Genomic DNA, 21491 nt, shown 5'->3' with positions numbered 1-21491 from the left:
GGCTGCAGCTCCATGGAAGCTGCCACTGTTGGACATGAGGATGTGAGGGAGATTTAGGACTTTCAGATAACCAATTAATGTGATTAAGCAGAAGCTACTTTATTTTTTACTTCATGCTCTATTTGTACATTCTAACTCTATTGCACACATGAATATGCATTTCTTGATTGGTGCCTCTCTCTAGTCCACATGTTCTGCACACAATTTTTGGAATTGGTTACAGTCCAGGTGCTTCACCACCCTCCTTTATCTAGTTCTTGTAGACTTGGTATTTGTTTCTCAGCTCCTTCTTTCTTAATTTAGCACAATTTATGTCTTAGTAACCCTGATGAATTCCAGAGGGCTCTGACAAGAATAACTAAAAGTGGTTTGGCTGGAGCACATTGTGATGTGCTGGCAGAGCCATTTCCATGCTCACAGAGGTGTTTCCCAGACTCTTCCCCTTTTCTCTTTGGTGTGAGGATGCCTTCAGGCATGCATTCTAACACTGCACGTCTTGTGTTAGACATGTGATGGCATGTTTCTTTGTTGGTACCTCTCTCTTGTCCACATATTCTGCACACAATTTTCAGGGGATGGGATTGGTTACAGTCCAGGTTCTTCACCTCCTTTACCCCAGTCTTGTACTCTTGGTATTTTGTTTCTCAGCCTTTTTTTTTTAATCATTTAGAAAAATTTATGTCTTAGTAACCCTGATGAATTCCAGAGGGCTCTGATAAGAATAACTAGAAGTGGTTTGGCTGGAGCACACTGTGGCCCAAGCTGTGCAAATACCTTGCTACAAGGCTGGGGCAGCATTTCTCACTGGCTCTTTTTGGCCAGTGAAGGAAGCTCCAGCTGAGGGGCTGTGGCAGCAGTGATGGCTTTGGAGCTGGCACAGCCATTTCCACCCTCACAGAGGCGTTTCCCAGACTCTTGCCCCTTTCTTCTGTGGTGTGAGGATGCCTTCAGGCAGTTTGGATCTGGTTTTCTGGCATTTCTCCTGGCAATGTAGCCCCTGCCTTGCCAGAGCCTCCTGTGGTGTGCATCGGGCTGTGTGGGTGGCTGTGCTCCTGTGATAGCTCTGAGTGCTTCAGCACAACGATGCAATTTCAGAAAGGAAAGATTAGGGAAAGATTTTCTCTTGCCTTTCAGTTGTGAGGGCTCCTTATGACAGCCAGGAGCCCTTGCAGACATTACCCTGTTATCTGCCTTGAGCTGTGACTTTTATTTTTCCGGTGATATGCAGCCGTGATGTGATGAAATGCAGAACCATCATCTCTTTTACACAGACAGATCTTTGAAGCTCAAAACACTTCCAAGCTCATTTTTAAGATTTGCCTTCACCAGTGAATTGTCACAGCAAAAAAATGACTGATTTTGTACTAAATAAGAGACAGGAGAGGTACAATTCTGTGAGAGTGCTGCTGTACATCTCAAATTTAAATAGCTGATGGTGATGATGGCAAGTTCTAAAATGTTCCTAAATGATTGCCACACTGGGGATGAGTGATCCAGCACTGGGTGGCCACATGTGAGGGTAGTGTCAGGTTATTCTTTGGAAACCACCTACTGTGTGGTGCCTTCCTCCCCAGCATCTGCTGTGCTCCTCATATGTCATGGATCTCTCTGCATTCCCTTGTTGGATTTTCTTGCTTCTCTTTTCTTTTCTCAGCCTTTAAAGCCCTGCATTGTCCCTGGAGTCTTTGTTTACGACTTTGGAGGCCATGCTGAGAAAGGTGTGGAAGCAGCTTGCACCCAGTTCACTCAGCTGTGTGGTTTGGGCACAGTACAGGATGGAGAATCCTGGGGGGGCTCATCAAATACTGCAGAGTAGAAAGGGAATGTTAGAAGAGGATCAGAAGAAAAAACATCTTAGTGCCCAGGCTATTCCTTGTAACCTTTAAAACTATATAACTATCAGGAAAGCACTGAAACATTTCATAACTACCAAGTGAGGACAATGATGCAATCAGGGAATGATAGGATCCCAGACTGGTTTGGGTTGTGAGGGACCTTAAAGCTCATCCCGTTCCATGGGCAGGGATATCTTCTGCTAAACCAGGTTGCTCCAAGCATCTTCATCCTGCCTTGGGCACTTCCAGGGATGTTGAGCTGTTCTAAAATAGTTCTGTGCAATGAATATGGATGGGAGGAGAGCAGTGCTGAGTCTTGGCTGAGCATTACCTGTCACATATTTTATGAACATTCTTTTGTTAGGATCTTTTCTCCTGAGAAGCTTCAGGTTTTCCATGTTTTGCTACTTTGGAATATGATTTGGAGAATTGCTCACCCAGCATGTGAAACTCTTTTTACTCGATGACCAATGACAGCCACCTGTGTTGAGGCTGTGAGCAGTCACAAGGTTTTATTATTCCTTTCCTTGCTAGCCTTCTGATCAAATCCTTTCTTCTATTCTTTTAGTGTAGTTTTAGTATGTAATTTTAATATAATATATATAATAAAATAATAAATCAGCCTTCTGAAACATGGAGTCAAGATTCTCATCTCTTCCCTTGTTGGGGTTGCTGGCAAATTCAACAGTTCCCTGCTGGGGAAATAAAGTTCCCCAACAGAGGAAAGATGTGCCTGTAGCAGGCTTGCTATTTAATCTTTAATTAAACTACCACACCAGTTTGTGGGCAGTGAACTTTGAGCAATTAAAGGGTTTGCTTTGATGCTGAAGGTATTTAATGGTGGGTCTGTGCCTGCAAAGTCACCAGCCAGGAAATTAAAGGTTGTTTTTAAGGCTGTGGATGGAGATTTGTCTAAAAACAGGCACAGAAAAAGCTTAGACTTTGTTTCCTACAGGAGAACCCCAGTGCACTGTGGTGCTATTTCCATATAATTACATGCCTTGGTGTCCTGCTTGCCCTCTCACAGAATTATTGAGGCTGGAAAATCCCTGCCAGCCTCTGGAGCCCCAGCTGTGCCCAGTGCCCACCTTGTGCCCAGCCCAGAGCACTGAGTGCCACCTCCAGCCCTGCCTGGGACACCTGCAGGGCTGGGCACTGCAAAGCTCCCTGGGCAGCCCCTGCCAAGGCCTGAGCACCCTTTGCATGCAGAAATTGCTGCTGCTGTCCCAGCTGAGCCTCCCCTGGCCCAGCCTGAGGCCCTTTCCCCTTGTCCTGTCCCTGTTCCCTGGCAGCACAGCCCGACCCCCCCTGGCTGTCCCCTCCTGGCAGGGAGTTGTGCAGAGCCACAAGGGCCCCCTGAGCCTCCTTTGCTCCAGGCTCAGCCCCTTGCCAGCTCCCTCAGCCCCTCCTGGGGCTCCATTCCCTGCCCTGGACACGCTCCAGCCCCTCCAGGTCCTTCTTGGACTGGGGACCCAGAACTGGACACAGCCCTGGGGGTCCCTCAGCAGGGCCAGCACATTGCTGCTATGAGCCACAATGCTTATTGCTTTTGAAGCTAAACTTCATTCATTCCTCATTCTACAGAAAACACTATAAACCCCAAAAACTGTAGGTTTAAGAGGAGGAAGAATCCTGGGGAAAAAAAGTCAGCACTGTGATGCCTTAAGTATAAAACTCACTGTAATGGGAGATGTGAAAGGTTCAGTTTAGAGGCCTCCAGTTAAAACCAGTCTCAGCCTTGGTTTTGGTGAGTGATCAGCAACAAAAAGGGCTCTGAAAAGGCTTTTGGTTTCAAGAATTTGTGTGTTGATTCTCTTAAGGCATCACTGCAGTAAAGCCCTGGGAACTGCACAAGCACACAGCAAGTAAAGGGACAAATGGTACAGAGGTGCTTCTGTTCAGGCATAAAATTTTATCTCTGCAAACACCTGGTGGAGAGGGAAGAATCTGGAATAAGGATCAGCACCAAGGTATTGCCCTATCACCTCTTAAATGTGGGAGATGCTGCTGGGAAGTCATATAAGCTCAGGCACCTCAAAATCCTTCCATGAGCCTTTAGAGCTCAACAGTTCCTCTTTCCTCCAAAAAACTGTGGCACTTGTGTCTCTCTGTCTGCCAGAACACACACTCATCCTTTTATCAGAAAACAATCAGAGTCAGATGAAGCAGCCTTTGGGGCTTTGGAGTGTGAATTTTGCCCTACTCTGTTTAGTAAAATATTTATCTTCAGGCATTTTTGAAGTTTAGTTTTGCTCCCAGGTAAGTGTAAAATGCATGGCACTGCTTTTCCAAAGGGTGAGGTGCTGAATAGTATAGTTTATAAATATTTTATTAAATGCTTCCCTTCAGCATGAGGAGCATTGGAACTACAACCAGAGTTTCTTCACTGATTTCGGGGCAAAATGCAAAGGTCCAAGGAGGATTAGATAAAGTTAGAAAAATAATTAAGAGATGATTGCTATTCAAGTCACCAGACTCAAGATGTTCATTCTGAAGCATCTGCAGAAATGTCCAGAAGAGTCTGAACTGTTACCTGTAACCTACCTGAGTGCAGGAGAGGTCCCAGAGGACTGATAAGTGAAATTCTCTTGCATAAATCATTGGTTTAGAAGATTTGTAATTTTTTTCCCAATTCAGTTGTTCTTTTAGAAATTCAGAAGTGAACATCAGAATTACAATGTGGGATAAGTCTCCAGAAATGTAACCATGGCTGAGTGTGAGCCCACTGTCTCCCATGCCTGCTGCCACACAGGGAGGTGTTTTCAAGCCTATGCTGAGCTTGTGACAAACATTAAGCCATAATTGTCATATTTAATTTTTATTTTTCTTTATTGAATTTTGAGAAGTCATAGATTAGAACCAGAAAGTCACAGACAGAATAGGTTCAGAAAGGTCTGGGGGCATTTCAACAAGGACAGACTATGATTCTAAATGATGTTGACACAGGAAGAAATGATCTGAAATAATTAAGTCTTATTTTAGTCACCGTGAGTGCTTGGCAATGCCAAACAGAGAAGGAATGGCTGTGCATAACTAGCAGGTCTGAAAAAGATTCAGGAGGGGTCACTGGGTGAGTGGAATCATGCAAGGAGTCACAGGGTAGATTTGGGGTGCTCAGCTTGAGAGGTGCAAATGAGGCCTGGCATCTGTGGAGGGACAGAAGCTCCAAAGTGGGGGAAAAGGATTTATGGACAATCTGTGAATTATTTCTCCTAAAACAGGTGGTAGGATTGGCATATTGGCTATGGAATGATCCAGTAGCAGATTTCAAGTGAGACTGATGGCATGGGCAGTGCTCAGGGCTCCCTGCCTTGGAGGGTTAGGAGATGGGGAGACCTCGGAGCCCCTTCAGTGCCCAGAGAGCTTGGGACAAGGGATGAAGACAGGACAAGGGGGAATGGGACAAGGGATGAAGACAGGACAAGGGGGAATGGCTTTAAACTGAAAAAAGAAGGTTTGGAATGGGTATTGTTAAGGAATTGTTCCCTGGCAGGGTGGGCAGGCCCTGGCACAGGGTGCCCAGAGCAGCTGTGGCTGCCCCTGGATCCCTGGCAGTGGCCAAGGCCAGGTTGGACTTCGGGGCTTGGAGCAGCCTGGGACAGTGGAAGGTGTCCCTGCCCATGGCAAGGGTGGGATGGATGGGATTTAAGGTCCCTTCCAACATAAACCATCCTGGGATCCTGTGGGAAAAGCTTAGGTGGATTCAAGATGCGGTTTGGCAGCTCCATGCAGGAGAAGCTTTCCCAAGACCTCAGCAGACCAGGGCAGGACCTCAGACTCTGGCAGAAGATCTTGGCTGCTTTCAGGAGCAGCTCCTTGGCTGGGAAGGTTCCCCTGGAGCTGAGGCTGCTGCTCCTCTGCTCCAGCACTGCTTCCCAAACCAGTCTGCGCCAGCACCAAATTTCTGCGCCTGCAGTTTTGGAGACAGTTCTGAGCCTTGTGCTGATCTGCAGAAAACACTGAAATTAGGAACAGTTTTTCTCTGTAGTTAAAGTAGAAAAAGAATATCTGTAAAATCTTTTTTAGGCTACTTGCCATGAAAATGATTTCACAACTTGCTTTTATCGTGCAATAAATTACCCACAAAAGTGGATAACAGATTAATTTAGCCAATTTAACTTAATCCCAAATAGTGTGGTGTTTTATTAAGCAATGCTGTGGTGTAATTAAGAGTTGTAACTGATTAAACACCTTGTAAAGACAAGGCTGTTAATTAATACTAAATTACAATAAAATTAACAAAGTAACATAAACAAGCCATGTAAATGTTTTTAAATGGCTGGGATAATTCATCAGCTGAAAGCTGCTTATATGAACCATTTCCTAAAGAGTTTGCTCCAATTAATATGTATATAATAATTGGAATAATGGAAATGGGGCAAGAAGAGCTTTCCTGAAGATTTTTCATTTCAATTACTCCTTTGATAAGAAACATGGGAATTTTTTAAGCTGGTTTTTCTCTAATAATGTTGAAGAAAATGCCTTGAACCCCAACTTATGGTATGCAGGGAAAAATCTAAAATTAAACCTCAATGACACCTTGAAGACCACCTCTGCAGCTGACACTTGTTTGTCTCACTGGAATATGAATCTGAACAACTCCAGGCTTGCTAAGCTTTAATGTCAGTATTATGTATTAATGCTACAGCTCCAATTCAGATCTCATTTGCAGGAATGTCAGGAAATAGCTGAAACTTCTTTGCATACTTAAAAGGTTTGCTGGATTGTCTGGTTCATAAGCACTGGAAATCCCACAGGTATTCCTTTGTCTTTGTGAATTAAGTAGAGAAACACAAAATCCAGGATCTCAAAGTGCAGGCCTACAGGGACCTGAGGCTGCAGGAGACACAGAAATAGTCCTGAAATTTTCCAGACTTGGGATCAAATCTGATTGAGACCAAACAAGTTGAAGCAGGCTTTAGCAGTGTCTGAGAACCCCCAGCAGCAAGAGTGCCAAGGTGTAAAATAGCACTCAGGTCTTGGGATTTCATTCTGTGTGACACAATGTACAAACTCCTCAAAATATCTCTTGGTTTTAATGGAATTTTGGAATTTAGTAAAAAATTAAAATTGACTTTTTCTATTATCTCACAACCAGAAGCCCTAGAAATAGACTGTGGTTTTTCCTCAGGAAGTTATTCATATTTAAAGGCTAAAATTATTATGCTTGTATCATGCTGTTGAATAATGCCGCAAGTGTTGAAATTATGCAAAATAGACTTGGTGTGGGTAGGGATTGGAGCCCCAATGTCTAAACCAGGAGGAACTGACACAGGATTGTGTGTACCCAGGGAGGAGAGCCCCCAGGCCGTGTGGGCAATGTGCTCAGGGCTGGGCACTGCCCAGGGCACAAGTTGTGCCTCCTGTGCAGGGCAATTGCTGGGCTCAGGCCCTGCCCGTGGCTCTGGTGCCATCGCTGGGCCCCGGAGCAGAGCCTGGGCCCTGCTCTGCCCCTCCCTGCAGCCAGGCCCAGCCAGGCCTGAGGGCCCCTCTCAGCTGGGGCTCCTCTCCAGGCTGAGCAGCCCCAGCTCCCTCAGCCTGGCCTGGAAGGGCACCCACATGCTCCAGGCCCTTGCTCAGCTCCAGCAGCTCCTGGCCCTGCTGTGCTCAGCACCCGCAGCTGGACACAGCACTGCAGAGGTGCCTCCAGGGCTGCCCCAGGGCCAGCATCCCTCCCTGCCCTGCTGCCAATGCTCTGCTGCTGCCCCCGGCTCCATTGGCCTCCTTGGGCCGGGACACTCTGCTGGCTCAGGGACAGCTCGGTGTCCCCAGGACACTCTGCTGGCTCAGGGACAGCTCGGTGTCCCCAGGACACTCTGCTGCTTTAGGGACAGCTCGGTGTCCCCCAGGTCTGTCCCACAGAGCTGCTCCAGCAGGTCCCTGCTATGCTGGATCCTGAGACTGTTCCTCTACAACCATTGGTGAACAATTTAAACAATCAGTTTAAGCCCACCAGTACTGAACCTTGGTGACAGCACTAGTGACAGGTTTGTAGGTACTTTAAGGTGCAGCTCTGGAAAGATTTCTGGGCATTCATACCCAACAAATCACTTCTTCTCGTGTGATCCTTAACAGGAATGGCTTTGTATATATCTCCTTGCTTTCAGGTGCCAAAGTTCTTGCAGATGTGCGTGTTGTCTTGAGTATTGAAAGCCATGAGTTTATGATTTTGTCTTTAGTTTTGTCTTTAGTTTTGTTTTTCAGTGGATAGACTGCTGATGGAGGAAAAATAGGTGGGAATGCCTGTGTCTGGAGACATAAATCTATACATTACCAAAGGTTTCCTTGAATAGTTCTGTCGAAGTGGGAATAATATTAACCAAGCCAAACACAGCCTAAAATGGACTTACATAAATATTACACAGAAAACATTACACACACTGGGGGATGAAAGACTGTGGGAGCCTTTACACCTCAACATGCTGTTCAGGCATTCCTGAGCCTTATTATGCTGGAGAGTAGGAGGGAAATTTCAGAAGGATAGGGATGAGTATGAAAAATGTGGATGAACATCCCTTTGTTTAAAAAGCATGGTGTAATTACATTGTGAAAGTTCATGGCAGTCCTATTTCAAAACTCCTGAGCTGTGGGAACACCCAGAGTGTACATGAGGGATTGTGTCTGTAACATCCATACTCTGGTTGAGCCCAGGTTGGGGCTGAAACCACAGCGTTGTGTTTATGGCCCAGGAGCAGCTGCAGCTCTGTGTTTGCACAGATAAATCCCAAATCTTTTCCTGTCCTGTGTGGGTTTTGCATTTGGTGCCTCTTGCAGTCAGTTTGTAACTGCAGAAATGTGGATCTGTTTGAACCCTGAATCTGGTGCAGACCTAAATTCCCCTGAGGACTGAGGTTTGAAATGCACATTGAGGGGTAGCTACCCCATCTTTCCAGAATGCAAGGCCTGTTCCCAGTTTCTCCCTGTCTGCGCTGAGAAGGACAGTATGCAGCTGCCCACCGCTGTCCCTGCATTCCCACCTCCCCAAACCCCACAACTGTGGAGCTTCCAGGGTTTCTTCCCAGATGAACCCATCCCTTCCACTCATTTGGCTGTGGTGGAAGCAGATTTGGAGCAGTGCGTGGTCTGTGCTCCCAGCAGGGCTGGGGGCGTGGGAGCCTGGCCAGAACAGAGTGAGGAGCAGCTGGACGTGGGCAGGGACACACATGGGCACTGCCAGCTTGGCACTTGGCAGAGCTGGAGCTGCTGAGGACAGACCCAAGAGTTCTGCCTCTCCCTGTGTTTCTCTCCAGCTTCCTGATGAATACAAGATTTCAGAGCAAAGGGCTCTCACTATGTTTTCTGCTCTTAGAAAGAAGTCAGGATTAGGAGAGCTAAAGCCATTACAGCCTGAATTAGCTAGAGAAAATGTATTTTTGATGTTTCTCCTCATGTCAAACCGTTGGGGTGCTCTGTTGCATTCACATTCTCTGAAAAAAACTCTTCACCCAGGATTTTTCTATTGAGAAGCCTCAGAGAAAAGGAGAACAATTCTTATCTCATTTGCTTTTCCTGTGTTTTGCTTATGTGGAATGTGTTTGGAGATTGTTTACCCACAGGTGATTGTTCCATTGGATTCTGCTGTGAGTTGTTTTCACTCTCTGGCCAACCAGGGCCAAGCCGTGTTGGGACTCTTCAGAGTCACAAGTTTTCATTATTATCTTTTTAGAATTTAGTAAGTATCTTTACTGCATTCTTTAGTATAGTATTCTTTAATATAAGATAGTATCATAAAGTAATAAATTAGCCTTCTGAGAACATGGAGTCAGATGCATCATTCCTGCCTTTGTTGGGGCATTTCCCAGCAAATACAATAGTGCTGCTTGTTGGAGGACACATTTCTTTAATGCTTTAAGAGCTCTTCCAAAAGGAATATGATGGGGAGGAGCAAGGCAGTGCCCCTGTGCTACCTGCTCACCCCATTCCAGGGATGGGAGTAATCATCTGGAGAAGAGAAGGCTCTGGGGAAAACTCAGAGCCCCTTCCAGGGTCTAGAGGGGTTCCAGTAGAGCTGGAGAGAGGTCTGGGACAAGGGATGGAGGGACAGGACACAGGGAATGTCTCCCACTGCCAGAGGGCAGGGCTGGATGGGATATTAGGAAGGAATTGTTCACTGTCAAGGTGTTGAGGCCCTGGCACAGGGTGCCCAGAGCAGCTGTGGCTGCCCCTGGATCCCTGGCAGTGCCCAAGGCCAGGTTGGGGTGGGACTGGATGGTCTTTAAGGTCCCTTCCTACCCAAATAATTCTGTGCTTCGACAAAAGCAGTTCAAATCCTCACTTCTTGGAATTCTTAACTCCTGGCCAGGCTGTCACACTCGACATCTTGCAGCAGAGCATCCCTTGTCATCTGTTGGGTGGGTTATGAACCTCCCACACATCAAGTCTTCAAAAATCTGGAAAGTTCAGTGCCTTATTGAATTCCATTTTCTGCTCTGATTTATCAGAATGTCACACTGGACTCTGAGGTTCCACCTTGAGCAGCTTGAAATCCCTAAAACCAAACATTTTCCACAATGCTGTGGAATTTTAAACAAACTGCCTTTAGGAAAAAGTCCTTACATGTTTTTAAAACTGCTTTGGAGGTTTAATTTTATCATAAGCAGTAAATTCTTTAAATACACTTGAGATGCAGTTGTGAGTTTGTGTGGCAAAGAGCACAGAAAAGAAAACTTAGATTTTCATTTTGGAATTCAATCACTGCTCCCATGTGCAGCCAAGCAAGTTCCACCAGCTGGGTGAGAGAAGCATTTCCATGCAATAGAAACAGAGGCAGACATAAATATATATGAAATGTATTCAGAAAACATGAAATAATGCTAAAACAAATCTTACTTTGACTCAAGCTTACTTCCCATTGCCAAGAAAAACATGACTGGGTTGATTTTTCCACAAAAAAGTTGGCAGTAAATCAGATTTTCATGGCTTCGATTTGACAAGAAAACTTTAAATAAAAATGCCAGGGTAGTACCCTTTACACATTTGTAGTGTTTGATGAAGCCTTTTTGGAAGCTGGTTGTTTTCCAAGAGATGCTAGGAACAAAACCTGTATTTATTTTCTTTTAACCAGTAAATTTGTGTGTATTTGAGTGTATATTTACCAGGAAATTTGTAATATGTGAGTGTATATTTATAACTGAAACCTGGAGCAGATGAGTATTAGTTGTATTATTTCTAGAGGACATAGTTGCATTTGTGTTTTTTTCTGCTGAAAACTTTTAACACAATTTTCAGGAAAAACCAAACCCTGGTTTTTACTGCAGGCAAGGAGAAAAAAATGTTGAAAGCAAAGGAATTCTGCTGCCCCCACCCCAACCAATTTTGGTTCATAAATGTGCCTTGCAAGCAGCAAAAAATGAGAGAGATTTGTCCTTGCAGAAAGCAGATTCTGTGAATATTTCAAGGCCTGATCAGTATTCTTTAAGTTCTTGAGTTAGGGATAAAAATTTCTAAAGTTCTGCATCAAAATGCCGGGTGAGCAACTGAGAGAATACAGAGATGGATTTTGCTAGGGGTGATAGAGGAAAATGTACACACTGCAAGCATCATTACAGGTAACACTGGCCTAATTAAAATGAAGAGGGTAATTTTCAAAGCTGCAGGAGAGATTTAGGAGTCTTGCTTCATGAAAAATGTCAATTTGCTTTCCTTAGCTGAGGTAATACTGGTCTTCGTGCTGGTTTTTTACATTTCTGAGTGCTGCATGAGTTACTTCTCTGGGCGGAGAGGAGGCCGAGTGGAAATGTCATGCTGGGGAGAAAAAAGTAAACTTCAGGTGGGAACAAATAGGGCAGGGCCAAGAAATGAACAAAGTGATCTTTTTCTAAATTCCCCACTAATGGTGCCTGTGGAGGGCAGGAGGGTTTAGGTAGGGTCAGACTGACAGGGAGCTTTGAGGCCTTTTTGGAAAGGTGCAAGCACCAAAACCCCAGAGCCCTGACTTTGAACCTAAACCTTTCCCCACCTCTCACGCCATTTCCATAATCCAATTCCCAACTCCACTGTTTAATCAGAAAATCCTGGAAAGGTTGAGGTTGGAAGGGACATCAAATCTTATCCAGTTCCATGGGCAGGGACACCTTCCACTGTCCAAGGCTGTTCCAAGCCCCATCCAACCCGACTTGGACACTTCCATCATGGAGCTGCCAAACTGCATCTTGAACCCACCTAAGCTTTTCCCGCAGAATGCCAGAGTGCTTTGGGTTGGAAGGGACCTTAAGTCCCATCCATCCCATCCCTGCCAATGGCAGGGACACCTTCCACTGTCCCAGGCTGCTCCAGCCTGGCCTTGGGCACTGCCAGGGATGCAGGGGCAGCCACAGCTGCTCTGGGCACCCTGTGCCAGGGCCTGCCCACCCTGCCAGGGAACAATTCCTAATTCCCAATATCCCATCCAGCCCTGCCCTCTGGCAGTGGGAGCCATTCCCTGTGTCCTGTCCCTCCATCCCTTGTCCCCAGTCCCTCTCCAGCTCTCCTGGAGCCCCTTTAGGCCCTGGAATGAACTTGGAGGTCTCCCTGAAGCCTTCTCTTCTCCAGGTGAACACTTCCAGATCTCCCAGCCTTTCCATCCCTTTAATCATCTCCATGGCCCTTAAAAAGGAGAAGGCTGCCCACAAAAATGAGAGTCTTAGGAACGTACCAAAATAATGCTTCAGATTTAACAATAAGAGTTTTTCATTGTAGAAGTTAGGTTATTCTTTAATTTCATCCTGGAATATGCAGAGAGTGAGCACAATATTGCACAATTATTCTAATGCCGCTGGTGCTCATTCTTGTTTATTGAAGTTTGGCTTAATTCTATGTGGTTTTGCACCTGTAAATGAAGAAACCAAAGCAGATTTGGTGTCCAGTGGGTACCAAATGCTCTGCTCCCACTAACAGGGGTGTGAGAGTCCAAAGGGGTGACTGATCCTTCCCAGGGAGGGTGTAACATCAAAGTGAACCCCAAAATTATAGATAGTTTGGATGAAATGGATCCAGCAGTTCTTGCTTTCACCTGCTCCTCTCACACCAAACCCAAAGTTCTGTCATCACCTTCCAGGGAAAGTCAGAATTAGAGACTCTGGCTCTATTTCCAACATTAAAATACAAACCAATTCCCATCCCAACAGCCTGTTTTATTTTTTTTTTTTCTGCAAAACAATCTCTAGAACTCCAAGCCCTTGCTGATTAGAGGAGAAGTGTTCTGCAGTGTGTGAACAACACACAGCATGATGCATCTTCATTACCAAAATTCACAATGACGATCATTTATCATAAAAGCTGCTGACAATGGGCATTAATCTCTGAGTAAAGCAAGGAGGAAACACTGTTGTCATGGCAGTGGAATTCATTTAGTACCTCTCATCCATGCCTGAGGGACTGGGAATTCTCTGGGCAAAGCAATTGCAGCCTTAGCAGTGTGAGTTTTTGAGGGTGGTATCCAGAGGTGACCACACTGCTGGCAGAGTGTGCCTGTGTTTCACACAGCCCAGAGCAGCTTCCCTCCCATTCTCAATTTTTGAATGGACCTTAAAGACCTCCCATCCCACCCCTGCCATGGGCAGGGACACCTTCCACTGTCCCAGGCTGCTCCAAGCCCCAAAGTCCAGCCTGGCCTTGGGCACTGCCAGGGATCCAGGGGCAGCCACAGCTGCTCTGGGCACCCTGTGCCAGGGCCTGCCCACCCTCACAGGGAACAATTCCTAATTCCCAATATCCCATCCAGCCCTGCCCTCTGGCAGTGGGAGCCATTCCCTGTGTCCTGTCCCTCCATCCCTTGTCCCCAGTCCCTCTCCAGCTCTCCTGGAGCCCCTTTAGGCACTGAAATGAACTTGGAGGTCTCTCTGGAGCCTTCTCTTCTTCAGCTCTGTTTAAAGCAGAGAATAGAAATTCTTTCAGGTGGAAGTTTCAGTAAAATATTTCTATGCTGGAAACACATATTCTTTTTGCAAATATATTAGAACTGTTGGTTGGATGTCTTCAGAAATACAAACAATTATCTGCTGTAATGAACTGCGTGCTGTCTGTGACTTATTTTTGTCTGGATGTAGCTCTTCTTTTTGTGTATATATATGTAATTATATTTAGAAGAGATAAATGATTTGGTCAAGCAGACCTGAGAAGAGTGATGCACTCCCACACACATCTGGTGTCTTGTTAATGAGGCTTTACCCATTTATACTCAGTTACATTCTGAAGGCTATGAAAATACCGTGTTGTTTCCCTTTATGGAATATTTTCTTGGAAGTCCACACAACATGCATGTATTTCCCCAAATTTCTATCAGCCTTCAAAGCTGGGAGTTATCTCTTTAATCTCACTGCACAATGTGCTGTGGATTTATTCCACCTGAGAACAAGGCAGCAGGTTTTGTTGGGTTATTGCAGAGCAAACTATGTGCCTAATATTCCTTTTTTCTGCTTGGGGAGCATAGTGAGCTGGCTAATTCCATTGGAATATTCTGTGCTGAGCAGCCTGGAGAGGAGAAGGCTGCAGGGAGATCTCAGACCCCCTTCCAGGGCCTAAAGGGGCTACAAAAGATCTGGAGAGGAACTAGGGACGAGGGATGGAGGGACAGGACACAAGGAATGGCTTCCCAGTGTCAGAAGGCAGGGATGGATGGGAGATTGGGAAGGAATTATATGTATTATATGGATTTTCCCAAAAGAAAAAGGTGAAATGAGCCCAGCACCTGGGTAATTTGATTTTCAAGTCCCTCAATAACAAGTTTCAAGGTGCCTCCCACTTTTCTGGGTCTTTCCCCTCCCCATTTGGAGCCCTGGGGTTTTCCTTTGGTGAGAGCCCTGTATTTCCATTTGTTGCAGGAGGAAAGGGGAAACCTCTAACCCAGTCCATGCCTGGAAGTTGAAATGCTTCCTGAATTTTCCTGAATTCCTCCATGGCACAGTCTCAGTTGGATAAACACTGGAGAAGCAGCCCCAAAATAACCCTGCACCCCTCAGTTGTGTTCTCTATCCCTGGGATAACTCACAGGCACACGGCAAAAAGGAGCTGGAAAGAGGCAGTCAGAGATTTTCCTGTTCAATATTTCATCTTGGGGAAGGGCAGAGAATATATTTGATTCAAAACAAATTGCAGATAAGTGCCTGATGTGTTTTAGGATGGGTATTTTAGGAGGATAAAACTTGTTATGAATTTCTCCCTGGTTTCCAGGTTGACAACCTTCATGAAAATATGTAAACTACTTTAATGAAAACCTCAGGCATTGTTTTCTTGTTATTTTTCTTATTGAAGCTGCCTTTATCAGGAATAAAAGAGCTGATATTGAAAGCTGTGTGTTCTGCTCTTCTCTGTTTGTTTGGGAAGTGAAAAGTATTTAAATAAAGGAAAATGTGTCAGATTAGTTGCTCTTCTTAAACAGTAATTAAGATATGAACAATATCTTTAATCTTCTATTTTTCATTTTCCAGGTGATCAACATATAATCTCCACAGCTATGGCTGAGAAGTGCAGTTAAGGTACTGTGATAATTTCCTTTTAATACGAGCATGTTTTTGCTGGAAATTGTTCTCAAAATTCTCTCTTGAATATTTGTAATAATCTGTGTTCCTTGATGCTGAGCTCATCTCTGGATGGTTTTTTTTGGGTTTTTTTTGCCAATTTGTCCACTGCACTTCCTGAAAACGACGTTATTTCTTGTTTCTTTGTATTCCTTAACTTTTGACTTCCTGGTGTTAAATTCAGGAATGTTTTAGGATGTCTGTACAGACAAACAATGAGAACCATGTTTCCATGATTACATGGTGAAGGTCATGCCTTTGAAATTACTAACTTTGAAAATGTGGTGGGGAAAGGAAGGAAAATGTGTCCCTCTGGAATGCTGGCTGCTGCACACTCGGTGACACTGAGAATTTTGTTGATTGGAATCACAGGATGGAAATGGGCTCAGCAGTTCTGCTGGGCCACAGGGAAAAGAGGCTTGGTTTTGTTGGGAATGCATATCTCATGGCCAGGATTCTCTCCCCTCAAGTTGTGTTTGAATTCTGGCTGGGATTTTGAACACAGAGTGGCAGGAGGGGAGGAGCAGGAGGAGGAAATGTGGCAGGTACTTTTTTCTGGGTGCTGAACTCAAGTGCCAACATAAACAGAAAAAAAGATATTTCTTTCCCAGGAAAAATTCATATAAAGATTCAAAACTTGATGAGCAATATGAAACATTGTTCTCGAATGGCAGGAGCTAATTCTTGACAAAGAAATTTTCAGGGCAGGATTTCCATTCCCCTTCTTCATCCACATCTGTACAGACAAACAATGAGAACCATGCTTCCATGATGCGGGTCATGCCTTTGAAATTACTAACTTTGAAAATGTGGTGGGGGAAGGAGGGAAAATGTGTCCCTATGGAATGCTGGCTGCTGCACACTCTGTGGCACTGATAATTTGTTGATTGGAATCACAGGATGGAAATGGGCTCAGCAGTTCTGCTGGGCCACAGGGAAAAGAGGCTTGGTTTTGTTGGGAATGCATATCTCGTGACCAGGATTCTCTCCCCTCAAGTTGTGCTTGAATTCTGGCTGGGATTTTGAACACAGAGTGGCAGGAGGGAAGCAGTAGGAGGAGGAAATGTGGCAGGTTCTTTTTTCTGGGTGCTGAACTCAGGTACCAACAGAAACATAAATGGGAAAAAAGTTATTTTTTTCCTAGGAAAAATTCAGATAAAGATTCAAAACTTGATGAGCAATATGAAACAGTTGTTCTTGAATGGCAGGAACTAATTCTTGACAAAGAAATTGTCATGGCAGGATTTCCATTCCCCTTCTACATCCACATCAGTTGAATGTTGCTGTCAAGGGAAGAAGGTGGAAAATCATCCTTCAATTCCAATTGTCCTTTTAGTTGGGGTTTTTTGTTGCTGAGTCTGTGTGATTTATTTGACTAAAGCATAGCAAAGCTCTTGGCTTTGTTAGCAACTTCCTTTGGAGAAAACGAATCCATCACTTTTTCAATTGCTATCTCTGCTCCCTAGCAAAAACCTTTAATGTTTATTTCCATCTGGGAATAGAATGCATTCTGATGTGAGAATACTGGGCTAAAGGAGATCCTGGAAAGTCCATGCAGATCAGCAGGTTTGAGGTCAGGTTTGGAACAAAGAGTAATCCAGAAGGTCCTGAGTGAAAAGTGGGATAAAAGGGAAAATTCTGCTCAGCAGGTGATTTGATCTGAGTACCAGGCTGGTTCTTTTTGCTGAGCCAGTGAACATCTCACACTACAAAGTTGCAGGGGGTTTAAGGTCTCTGGATTTATAGGCTGCATTTATTCAGTGCAGTTCCCAGAGGAAATTATTATTGAAAACGGAGATGGCACAGATTAATACAGGAATTATAAGGAGCTGGCTAAGGCAGATAAGGAGCTTGGAAAAGAGGGGACTGGGACAGGATGAGGTGAGCTCCAGCTGAGGAATCAGAAGCATTCCTGAGGGACAGGTCTCATGAAAAACCCTCCCTAATACTCCTTAAGTGACCTTGGCACAAGGTCTTTGATGCAGGTTTTGAAACTCCTGTAATGCCATGAAGGACACAAGAATTACACAAAAGAATTTTGTTGACTTTATGGATTAGTGGAATAAATGCAGCGTAAAATTTATTTATCATAAGCCATTGTGTTAGGGACTAAGAGCAGGGGGCTGCTGTAAACAAAACAAGAGTTTCAGCATATGGAAGTTCAACTTATTTTTCAGGGAAAGGGTTTGGTTGTAGCACGTAGCTGAAGCTTTTACAACTCCAGGATTTGCCAGGACACCTGTTCCTCCAAGAGCTGCCACTTCCTCTAAATAGTTCAGAGCCTAGGTATGTTATAAAGTCAGAATAAATAAAATTCTAGATCTAAAATATCAAGTTCTGAACCTGATTCCATCAAGTGTGAATCGGTGCAGGTGTGAAGCCAACCTTGCCTGGAGAGTAGGAGGAAGGTGCCAGACTAGCAAGAAGTGGGTTATTGTAGCAGCCTTGGAACTGATTTTCGTGGAACCAGCCCATCTGCCTCCTCCTCTCCAAAAATCCCCAAACAAACCAAAAAATGGAACCCAGCCAGGGTGGATCTCAGGCTCTAAGTGAGCAGTCCTGTTCCTTGAGTGAGGAAACCTGCATTTAGGGTAGGGGAACTGCAGCAACTCAGCTACTGGGACAGAGATGGGGCAGAGCCCTTCTAAGGGGAGTTCCACTGGGAGCTATTCTACTTCCATGCCCCTACCATGGGCAGGGACACTTTCCACTGTCCCAAGCTGCTCCAAACCCTGTCCAACCTGGCCTTGGGCACTTCCAGGGATGGGAAATCTTAGCACAACCCCACCTGCAGAGTAGCATGCCCAGACTGATACCAAATGATAGTTAAAAGGAGCAGATGAGCCCCAAAATGGGTCTTCATCAGTGGAACAGGAGTAGATCATCACGAGTGTGCTGTACTGTGTCCAACCCTCTGAGGATTTGGGATTAAAGCCAAAAGGATGAGAAAGAAAAGGAATGCTCTACAAATAACTGAAAAAAATTTGGTCAAAAAGATAGGAAACAGAAGGTTGCAGTAACTGAGCAGTTTCCTGAGTGAGAGGATGACAGCAGCACAGTCTCCAAGGAATCTGCACAAACCTGTGATACTCAACTGATAAATGAGCTGCGAAAGACACGGGGTGTGCTGCCAGTGCTTCCTCCAGAGCACTGCAGCCAGCTGAGTGCTGACTGTGGCGAACTGCAGCAGGATTGAGGCAGAATTAACTACTGGGCAAGGTAGTGGCGGGTGAAATCCTCCAGAGGTGGATGCAAAGGGAAAAAGACAAAAATTCCACCCATGGGTGATGTGTGCTGAGCTGGGCATTGCTGCTCACCAGGCAAGAGCTGTAAATACAAAAGATGCCTCTCCCAGAATCATCATCAAGCAATCATCCCAGAATGGCCTGGCTTGGAAACGCCCCCTGCCATGGGCTGGGACACCTTCCAATATCCCAGGTTGCTTCAAGCCCTGTCCAACCTGGCCTGGAACCCTTCCTTGGATCTAGGAGCAGCCACAGCTTCTCTGGGCAACCTGTTCCATGTTAGGAACAATCCTGTTCCTGCTCCATGAACTTTAATTCTGGAAGTTTCACAGCAGGGCCTGAAAAACAGAAACCCTTTTTGTTAAGGAAGTGAGTGAGCTGCAAGTCTTTGGGGTCAGTTGGAAGTTCATCATGAATATCTCTGCTCTTCCTTATGGGCTACTCCTGTCAGGGAGGCATTTTTGGGTTTGTTGGACTCCCCTGTGGAGGGGCTGTCTGCAGCTTGTCCTGGGGCTTAAAAGGAAGAAGCAAGAAACCACTGGTGATGGAGCTCCCAAAATTCCCAACTCTTGTAAAAGAGTTGGATGAAAGAATGAAAGAAGCAAATTAAAAGAATGGAATTAACAGTAGACCCTTAGTGATGTGAGCCAACACATTTTCATCAACTTGGTTTTAATAATTTAATAAATCAAGCAGTGCAAAATATTTCTCTACGCTGAGGTGTCTTATTGCAAACCCAGTGTTGATATTTTTGCTGAGAATCAAAAACTTATCAGGACTCGAAACTGAATTTTTCTTTTGTTGTTGTTGCTGTTTCAAAATGAAAGGAGGCTGTAACATTGTGGAGATTTAAAAAACAAACAGAAAACTGTGTGCATGTAATAAAATGGAAAATGGTGTCACTGTTACATCTAACAGGGCCCATTAAGGACAGATGTTCCCAGAGAACAGATATCCATTAGAACACGATGGAAAGTGGGAGATTTTGAAAGGGAGCCAGAACCTACAGATGGAAACTTTAAATAAATAAAAATCAACTTGTAAGTAGCCAGTATAAATAATGCAGGGGATGTGTAACATGTTCTGGATTAGTCAGAGCAGCAGACAGACAGTCCCTGCATTCCCAATGGGCTGGAAGGAATGGAGTGGGATCAGCTGAGAGGGAGTCAGAGCCTCTGGGACAAAAGGAATGTCAGGACTCCAGGAAAAAGCAGAATTGGTTGTTTGACCAGTGATTTTTCTCTCTCTGGTACTGTCCAAGAGTCAGTTTGGAGATGCTCCATCCCACAGGAGTTCTTTGGCCTGTGTTGAAGATAAACAAAGTTAAAAAGAGAAGAACACGGCATGTTTGAGTGTATGAAGTGATAAAAGATGGGTAAAAAGAGTCCTCCCAGTTGGTCCAACCTTTTCATTCGTTTCTTACCAGAGGAAGTTTTTTGGGCAGAGTAGCATGAACAAAGACAGTCTCCTTTGGGGAGTGGCCCCTACAGTGTCCTACCAAGCCCCAGGTGACCGCAGTGGCAACAGAGGGCAGGTGCTTGCTAACCACACATCTAAAGTGTTCAGGAATTGCTGATTTTAAGAAACCAGCCACAGGACTCAGAACAATTTTAATGTCCAAGCAACAATGAAGACAGTGTTCCCTTGGAAAGACCCTCTACACTGACAGGGAGACTGTGCTGCTTGGAAAACAGAGGACAACTGTGAGAGGGAGGTGCTGAAGTTCTGTGTGTCCCTGTTTTGAGGAGATAGTGAAGCTCTGGGTATCCCAATTTTGAGGAGATGGTGAAGCTCTGTGTGTCCCAGCTGGCTGCTGTCCTGTACGGTTTTCTGGCTGTTGCTGTTTAGGTGGCCTGGAAAGGCCCAGGGATGGCCTTGGAGAGCCGACGCTTCAAAGAACGAGGAGAGACTTCTGATCTTGTCTCGGTCTCGGTGTTTATTAATTGTTTATCTAAAAGATTTTCTTTCAGCCCGACAGAGGTCTGCACAGCAAGTCAGCCATGGGCACACTCCCCAAGCCCCCGGGCGGTCACTTATCTTTATACCCTAAGTTACGTGTACAATATTTATCATTTTTCTCCAATACTTTCTACTCTTATTAACCTGTGCACTTCTAGTAACAACCAATCCCCAAGTGCCACCACCACCACAGAAGATGGAGGCCAAGAAGAAGAAGAAGAAGGACAGGACACGCCCCAGTTCCTCCATCTTACTTCTTTAGACCCCCCTGTACCAAAATCCTAAACCCTGTGTTTTACACTTTAACTAACTTATCCCTTCACCATTCACCCAGTGAATTCCTCCCAGTCTTCATACAGGTCTCATCTCCTGTGTAGGATCAAAATCCTGCCACCAGACACTTCTGGCAACATTCCAGGATTCCCGAGCCCCCCAAGGGTGGTCTCGGCCTCTCTGCACCTCCATCCTGAGGTGCTGAGATCCCACACTGTCCTGCTCTGAGAAGAGCAATAATTTAGCTTTGGACACAGCAGCCTTGGGTGAGGAGAGATAAAATTGTGGTTTTCCTAGCAAATTTGGTGACCTCTCTTTTGAATGGGAATGCAACTTCCCAGCCTTTGTGTAGCTTTTATCACTCTCCAAAAAAGAAAATTTTCCCTAATTGTGTGGTTGCAGAGCTGTCCATCTCCTCATTTCAACCCAAGGACCTGCCTGTTGCCACCATGAGCTGTAAATGCAGTCCTGTAGTCCCTTCCAGATGAAATCCATGGGAGATCAAAAGCACCCTCAGAAGCTGAGAAGAGACACCAAGCTGAGGATGCAGGGACGCAGCTCAAGGACAGGGCCATCCAGAGGGGCTCAGGAAGTGGCCCATGGGAATCTCATGAGGTTTAACAAGGCCAAGTGCTGGTGCTGCCCCTGGGTCTGGACAATCCCAGATAAGAGCACAGTCTGGG

Source organism: Ammospiza caudacuta, chromosome 9 (assembly GCF_027887145.1).
Source record: "Ammospiza caudacuta isolate bAmmCau1 chromosome 9, bAmmCau1.pri, whole genome shotgun sequence".
NCBI lineage: Eukaryota > Metazoa > Chordata > Aves > Passeriformes > Passerellidae > Ammospiza > Ammospiza caudacuta.
This window is presented reverse-complemented; position numbering follows the sequence as displayed.